We start from the raw sequence: 9319 nt of genomic DNA on the forward strand, positions 1-9319 counted from the left end.
CAAATATTGTATAAACAATGAAAAACATCAATACTACTAAGTCACTGATAGAAGATATATGTTTAAACTTTGTTACACCTTTTTTTCGCTTAAGTTTAGTTTGTCAATTAAATCCCTAGATCTGTGCGATGTCTACAGATTTCGCCTATATCGTAGTCCAAATCTCATGTATTTAATTTCATATAAAACATATTGATGATGTTCTCTCCATCAATTGTTTTAATTTGGGTCCTGTTTATTTATCCTTCCGAAATAGATAAAATATCAAACATAGACATTTATTTTCTCTGCTGCGTTATAGTATATGTCATTCTGTTTTACTATACAATACTAGATTGAACTTACTATCAACTACAAAAACATTTTTGTTGGCGTCTTTGGTAGATCTATTTGCCTGTTTGTACGGATGTTTTAATTTAGTTATGTTGTATATCTATGGTATATGATGACACAATTGTGGCTGCTGGGTCTTAATTATTGTCGAGTTAACCAATAAGATCTGTTTGGGTTAATCGAACAATTTAGCAATATGAATTAACTATGCAAAACTGCCATACAATTGAGAGGTTTAGCTAGTAATAACACCAGAAATATGAGTTGTGGCCAGTCGTTCCTTTGGTTGATATAGTCAAGTGTTTGGTTTTGGTTGACATTCACTTTTTGAACGTACCTTGGAGTTCGGTATTTTTGTTATTACATTTTGAAAATACTTTTATAAACCGAAAGAACGAAATTTTTGGATAGCATCGTACAAGTTAACAGGTTTTTTCTCAAATGTCAGATAGCTATAAGGGAAAAAAGTAATCATATTTGATTGTCCAAGGAATGTTTGATAATTAGATAATCAAAAACAAAATAACTGTACTGTTAATTCATTTCAACTTCGTACTATATTACGATTAAACAATAAAATGGATCTTATTTTCATAAAGCATACAAAGTCGATGCATTATAGTGTTGGTCAAATGAAAAATGAAGACAGCAAAACCTCTGTAGGGTTTAAACATAAAATAAAATTGTTACTTAATAAAAGTTACTTAGTACATAGTATGAATTAAGACTACAGTAGTTTACCGATGTTCAAATTTCGTAAATCGATTAGGAAGGGACACATCAATGCAACACAAACAAATATTTTCAATAGGACTTGATTTTTTGACATTTTTTATGTATTAATAAATCATCTGGTTGAATAATATTTAACTACAGAGGTTTATAAACTTTCACATGATTATATCCTGTTTTGTCGATATAACAGTAAACGCATAGTGTGATTTATCAAGGGATAGCTTTGATTTAACTTATAATCAAAGTACAAATTAAACTTATCAAATAGGAATACTCACATAAGTTGCTTGCAAAGTAGCTTTCACGCCATTCAAGTAAAAAGTAATTTGTTTAGATAAATACATTAGCACTGCATTTCCAATTGTAGATTTAAATCAACTGAAAGGTTGTAGCAACTTTTATAGTACACTACAAGGAACTTATATAGCGTTCTCGTGTACTTTAAATGTCACTATATATATACAGAACTAATACGAAATATCATCAATCAGTACATTTCTTGCCAATATCATTCCAGTACACTTGATGATATGCATTTTACAGTAATGTTGAGAAAAAGTTGTTTTCAGGTCTGAACAATTACAGAACTTTTCTGAAATGAGGAATAAAACTGTTATTTTCTAGAATTATTATGCCATAACGGACTTTCGGTATTCTCTAATTTAATATTCTTAAACTTCGTATTTGATTTGGCATTGCAACTGTTTTAATTCTGAAGCCACTGATGCTATTTTTTAGACGAAACACCCGTTTGATATACCAATTTATGAACCTGGAATCTTTGTAGTGTTTTTAAACCAAAAACTTTGACATTGTCATTTGCCGTCTCTCTACTAATCACGCACCATTTAAGAGTTAAAATGATGTGTCCTGGTGAGTTGAAATGTGTTCTTGCGGATGGGTACATTTTTGGTAAAAATAAAGGAAGAATGTGTCTGAGGATACGAATGCCCCCGCCCAACCTTGATTTAAACACGTGAAAATATTTTTGGAGAGCCTTTGATGTCACTGCTAGTTTATAAAGAACTCTATTGATTTAACATTTTTCCAAGTTATAAAGGTGCATAACTCTAGAACGATGAGTGACTCACTGCCGAAATTCGAACTCTTTCTGCGAGTTTTGGTTCTTTGCATTGTGTATGAGTTCACAAATTTTGCATGAGGCAAGCTTAATTAAGAGTGCGGAAACGAAAACATTTGCAATTTTCCAAGTTTTAAAGGGGCATAACTCTAGAACGATAAGTGACTCACTGCCAAAATTCGATCTCAGTCTGCAAGTTTTGGTTCTTAGCATTGTGCATTTTCATAAAATTTGCATAAGGCAACATTAAGTTTGAGTGCGGAAACTGAAACTAAAATGGGACGGACGGACGGATAGACGGATGGTCAAGGGTAACACTTAATGCCCCTTTCGCCTAACGGTGGGGCTATCAAAATACAACTCATTGCGAGAATGCAATACAAAGCACGGTACATGTATATAATGAGAATCCGTTTATAGTTATATTAATAGTAAATTTATTGCTGAATCATATAACGAAAATTTAATTAAAGATGACAAGCCAAAACAGATTTGGGATCGGTTTCTTTTTTCAAATACCTTGTCTTTGATAAGATCTTAAAAGAATTATTTAAAAACTTTATTTTTAAATACCTTGCCCTGAAAAAAAATGTCTTAAAGGGAAATCTTACACATAGCTCTGATTAATGTATAGGTTTTGACTCGCATGGGGTCTTTTTGTTTATTTTGAATTTAAATGTTTGTTTAAATCTGTTTTTAAGTTACAAAACGGAAAATGGTTTACCTAAACGGAAAATTTAGACCCTTATAACAAGACAATTTTTCCATATTTTAAAATGGCGAAAATCAATCCATTGTAAGTGTCGGTATATGTGAAATATATAATAGTTATACTATTAAACACTGGATTTAAATTATGCCTATTTATGCAATTTTAGTGAAGTTTGAATTCTTTACAAAAACATTTAATGTATTGAAATATTTTACTATGACATAATTTCAAACTAAATGGAATTTATCATTTCTATTAGAAGATATTCATAAATTCCTTGTAGACAAAATTGATTATTATGTATTTTTTTCAATATTCGAATGGCCAACTGATAAATGTGCAATTTTACTTAATTTCACAATATCAAAACTTCCAGTATTATACCGTATAGTAGGTTATATTCGCGGGGTGTAAATGTTCGCTTATTTTCGCAGATAGAACAAAATCGCTAAAATAAATTCCGCCAATCTAAAAGTGCAGACACAATGGTATTGATACAAGTTTTGAATCCGCCAAAATAATAACCGCCAAAATATGTTGTATACCTATTCAATTAAAATGGCGAAAATTTACACCCGCGAAAATAACCCGATATACGGTACCTACTTTATATTATCAGGTGACAAAAACAATTGTCGATTGAAGATTGCTGCTAGCGCAATTTGGAGCTTTTCCGGCGAAGTTTGTGATCTATTTGGGTCCCTTTTGTACATATAGCTCCTAACGTGTCTCTGTATTTTTACACCCAAGGCGTTCAAATGTTCAGGTTTTAACCTACCTTCTGAAGATCAACAAAGAAAACAACTTCTGAAATTCTTAAGTGTTATATTCATTTGAAATATGTTTACATATTTTCAGTATCTATGAAAAAAAATGTGTGACCACCGTTTTGAAAAATAGAAAACCTTCTATTTCTAATACAAGTTCATTCACTTTGATAAAGACGTTCTCGATATGATTCCGAATAAAATTTCGATGTTTTTGGAGTGATGTTAACTTGTTAAGAAGTGTTTAAATCATGTAGATATGATATAGACTCTTAAGGTATATAATAAATAATTCTTCATTTGTAGCTTGGTCAGAAAGAACATAAATATTACACAAAAGTAGTACATACTTTAAATTAAATATTTCTTACGCATGTACTACATGTAGATACATGTAGCTGTTACTGTGTCCATTAACAAAACAGTTTGATAATTTAAATTTTAAATAGAAGCTTAGGAACTTTGTATCACTGTAGAACCCATGCTGAAAGTATGTTTTGAATAATAAAATAGTATATACAATTGTAATAGGAGGGCACACTTAGCCTGTTTTTCAGATCCGATATACCTGTTTTTGTACAACTTCAGGAAACCAGTGCCTTCTAATATAGAATTAAAAGTTTGGAATTTGTCTGCATAAGCATGACAAGATATATTAAGACAAAATAACTTTGAATGCTTGAAATTGCAAAGTTTATTAAATGAAAAATCGGGGCCCGAAATTAGTGGTTATATTTAAAAAAATTGGTTGAGTTGGAAATTCAAGGTCGTTATACTGTGGATTCATTTATTTTCGTGGACACCAACTTTCGTGGACACCAACTTTCGTGGACACCAACTTTCGTGGAATGAGGAGAACTTGAAATTTGGAGGATATTTGATTTCGTGGATTGTAAAACATAGTTTTACAAAGTATGTTGACATGGATTATAAACAGATTGAGATCAGGTACATCGAAACGGATTCTATACAAAGTGGGACAAGGTACATCGACATGGTAGCTAAACAGATTGACATCAGGTTCATTCACATAAATTCTAAACAGAGTGAGGTCTGATATATCGACATGGATTCTAAACAGAGTGAGACCAGGTACATCGACACGGATTCCAAACAGAGTGAGACCAGGTTCGTCGACATGGATTCTAAACAAAGTGAAACCAGGTATGTCGACATGGATTCTAAACAGAATGAGACCCTGTTCGACGTGGATTCTAAAAAGAGTGAGATCAGGTACATCGACACGTATTCTAAACAGAGTGAGACCTGGTATATCGACGTGGAGTCTTTACAGAGTGAGACCAGGTACATCAACACGGATTCTAAACAGAGTGAGACCAGGTACGTCGACATGGATTCTATACAGAATGATACCATGTTTGTCGACAGGGACTTCAAACAGATTCAGATCGGGTACATCGACACGGATTCTAAACAAAGTGGGACAAGGTACATTGACATGATATCTAAACAGATAGAGACCAGGTCCATGCACACGGATTCTTAACAGAGTGAGACCAGGTACGTTGACATTGGTTCTAAATAGAGTGAATCTAGGTATGTGAACATTACGTCTAAACATAATGAGACCCTGTTCATCGACATGGATTCTAAACAGAGTGAGATCAGGTACATCGACATGTATTCTAAACAGAGTGGGACTTGGTATATCGACATGGATTCTAAAAAGAGTGCGATCAGGTACATCGACACGTATTCTAAACAAAGTGGGACTTGGTATATCGACATGGATTCTAAATAGAGTGAGACAAGTTTCATCCACACGGATTCTTAACAGAGTGAGACCGGGCTCGTTGACATTGGTTATAAATAAAGTGAATCCAGGTATGTGAACATAACTTCCAAACATAATGAGACCCTGTTCATCGACATGGACTCTAAACAGAGTGAGATCAGGTACACCGACACGTATTGTAAACAGAGTGGAACTAAGTACATCGATATGGATTCTAAACAGATTGAGACCAGGTACATCTACATGAATTCTAAAAACAGTGAAACCTGGTACATCAACATGGATGCTAAACATAGTGAAAACAGTTACATTCACATGATGATAAAGTGATACCAGGAACGTCCACATGGATTCTAAACACAGTGAGAATAGGTTTGTCGACATGGATTCTAAACTGAGTAAGACTAGGTATGTTGACATGGATTCTAAACGAAGTGAGACCAGGTTTGTCGATATTGATTATAAACAGAAAGAGACCAGGTATATCCACATGGAACCTAGACTGAATTAGATCATACACAAGGATTCTAAATAGAGCGAGACACGGTACATCGATATGGATTCTAAACAAGTCGATACCTTGTATGTGGACATTGATTCCAAACAGATTGAAACAAGGTATGTCTACATCGATTCTAAACAGAATGAGACCCTGTTCATCGACATGGATTCTAAATAGAGTAAGACCAGGTACATCGACATGTATTCTTTTCAGATTGAGACCAGGTATATCCAGATGGATTCTAAACATTGATACCAGGTACGTCTTGATGGATTCTAAACATGTTGAGACTAAGTTTGTCGACATTGAACTAAACAGAGTGAGACCAGCTATATTCACATGGATTCTAAACAGAGTGATACAAGGTACGTCGACATGGACTCATTTCAGAATGAGACCAGGCACATCCACATGGAATCAAAACAGAGTAAGACCAGGTATGTTTACATAGATTATAAACAGAGTGAGACCAGGTACATCGGTATGGATTCCAAACAAGTTGATACCTTGTATGTGGACATTGATTCCAAACAGATTGAAACCAGGTATGTCGACATCGATTCTAAACAGAATGAGACCCTGTTTATCGACATGGATTCTAAATAAATAGAGTAAGACCAGGTACATCGACATGGATTCTTTACAGATTGAGACCAGGTATATCCAGATGGATTCTAAACAGTGATACCAGGTACGTCTTGATGGATTCTAAACATGTTGAGACTAGGTTTGTCGACATTAAACTAAACAGAGTGAGACCAGTTACATTCACATGGATTCTAAACAGAATGAGAATAGGTTCGTCGACATGGATTCAAAACAGATGAAGACCAGTTATGACAACATGGGTGCTAAACAAGCTAGGACTAGATACGTCGACATTTTATTTCAGACATATGCATATCGAGACAAGATATAGCGACATAAGTTCGATACGGATTACGACCAGGTATGTCGACATGGATTCGAAACATATTACGACCAGGAAAGTCGACATGCATTTTTAATCGGTTGAGACCAGGTTTATTGACATAGATTCTAAACTGGTTGAGACTAGATTCGTCGACATGGATTCAAGACATTTAGAGACCAGGTTTGTCGACAAGGAATTCAAACAGAATGAGATTAAAATGTCGTTTGATTCGAAACAGATTGACACCAGATATGTCAAGGAGGAATCTAAACAGATTGGGGCTAGGTCAGCCGACATTGATTCAAAAATAAATCTAGACCAGGCACGTCGAAAAGGAAAGATAATGCGGGAAAATATATAACTGCATCATCTAAGATAAGTCACATGCAGCAGTAAGCTTCAAAGCCACATACAAAAAAAGCAAGACATTTTATTAGAATCTTTGACAATGTTAATATGTAACTTCTAAATTCATATAGAAGGTGCAGAAAATACTAAGGAGGCAATAAAAAATCACAAGAAGAATCTTAAATATATAAATGTTTTAGCCAAGGGCTATGGCTGATGGTATCAAACGAAAAAACTTATATCACGCATGTTTCATTTATCTAATCTTTATGTTCAACATCAAGATCAGAAAAAAAAATCTAGATATTTACTTGATATTATTGTTGTATATTTATAATCAACTGCATAGCTGCGACCGTAAAATAGGAATATAAAGTAACATTTAGGTATTTGCTATATGTACAAATGTATCAAATATTCATAAATTATGCTGTATGGTGTTAGATATCGAAGATGCAACATGGCAGTGATACCAGTGGGAAGTGCAGAACTTCACATGGGTAATGCCATATATTTAGACAGCTGGGTGTGCGTCTTCAGCTTTACATGCTTCTTTGCCTTACCCCTTTAGGTAACAGTGAAAAACAGTTTGAGTAGGTCTTAATTTTATCATGTCCGTTAAGTTTTGAAACGATTCTCTTTTTCATTTTGTTGAAAGGTTCATTATTGCAGTCATGTTGGTGAGATCATAGTTGATGGGCACAGTTTTGTAATTATAAATCTTGGTGAGGACCTGCAGTTGCTTAAATATATCTCATGTTTATATAAAAAAAAATATTGGTACATTTGCAAAAAAGTAATAGTTATATAAAAAGTCATATCAGACCACACAACTGTATCTATCAAAACTTGATTATATGGTAACATTTTTATCTTTTAAAATTTATTTCTTGAGAAATTGTAAAAAATCAGTTTAACTATATGAACAGAGATAGATCTAAGAGATACCATTATATTTTATATTTTTACTTTGCAGTATGCAATTGCTACACTACTCAGACATGAAAAGTCTAAACTTGTTAGTGTCTGTGGGTTTTTTAACGGGTTGGTCGGTCAGCCCTATTCCATTGGTGATCAAAACATATTTGGTAAAATCAACATACAAAAATTTATCAACAGCTGTAGGAACAAAATAAAAAAAATCTACATCATTAGTTCAAGGTTTTCATCAATACGTGACATATAGTAACCTAATAGGACAAGGCATCAAAAGTCACCGCGTGGTCTCCAATGATGCACATTCAATGTAAACAAGCATTTAAATGGTTCAAACCCGTATGGTCACCTGATTGTGTTATTTTTTTTATCTATCCAACTGACCTTAAACTTCACATCTTTTTATATTCATAATAAAATTAATAATATCAGCGTATGATACTGATATCAGTGAAAACTAGTGTTGCTTTCAAATAACCATCGTCTGGTTTATCGAAACTAAACATTTGTCTTGTAAATTAATAAATCATTTAAGAAAGCGTCGATTAAGAAGACATATCGAGGTAACAAACGCAAACTGAAAGAATCGCATAAGCGTCTCCTGATATGCATGCATCAACCTCAATGGATGAAGCTGTAACTATTAATACCAAATGTATATCTTTACCAGCCATTTACACTACAAAGTCACTATATTCTGAAAAGATAAATATATGTCTTAAATTGCATGAATTTTGTCCTAAAATTTTGAAAAAGATATTTTAAAAAGTTTGATAATGTCTAACATCTGACTTGTTAACAGATTCTGTACATTCTGATTATCTTGTAACAAATTCTTAATATTTTAAATATGTCTTAACATACTCTCAACTCAATGTAACATCCTGAATTTGTTAACAGATTCTGAACATTCTTATTATCTCGTAACAAATTCTTAACATTCTAAATATGTCTAAACATACTCTTAACTCAATGTAATATCCTGAATTTGTTAACAGATTCTTTACATTCTGGTTTTGTCTCATTGTATTTTCAATATTCTGATTTGTTTTTAACAAATTCTTATCATATTATAGATTTGTCTTAACAGTTTCTTAACATTCAGAATTTTTAAAAACAGATTCTTAACATGCTGAATTTGTTAACAAATTCTTAACATGCTGAATTTGTTAACAAATTCTTTACATTCTGATTTGTTAAAATATTCTGTACATTCTAATTATCTTGTAACAAATT

The 9319-nt window shown here is 33.0% G+C and overlaps 1 protein-coding gene across 1 annotated transcript in view; it reads right to left on the minus strand.

The window, feature by feature from the left end:
* Positions 1-1446, minus strand: part of LOC127714981 (S-acyl fatty acid synthase thioesterase, medium chain-like) — a 53792-nt gene extending 52346 nt beyond the window's left edge. Inside the window, exon 1 of the mRNA XM_052221022.1 lies at positions 1347-1446. The gene's annotated coding sequence lies outside the window, so the exon portion shown is untranslated. The remainder of the gene's footprint in view (positions 1-1346) is intronic.
* Positions 1447-9319: the final 7873 nt, after the last annotated feature.

Source organism: Mytilus californianus, unplaced genomic scaffold (genome assembly GCF_021869535.1).
Source record: "Mytilus californianus isolate M0D057914Y unplaced genomic scaffold, xbMytCali1.0.p SCAF_9, whole genome shotgun sequence".
Lineage (NCBI taxonomy): Eukaryota > Metazoa > Mollusca > Bivalvia > Mytilida > Mytilidae > Mytilus > Mytilus californianus.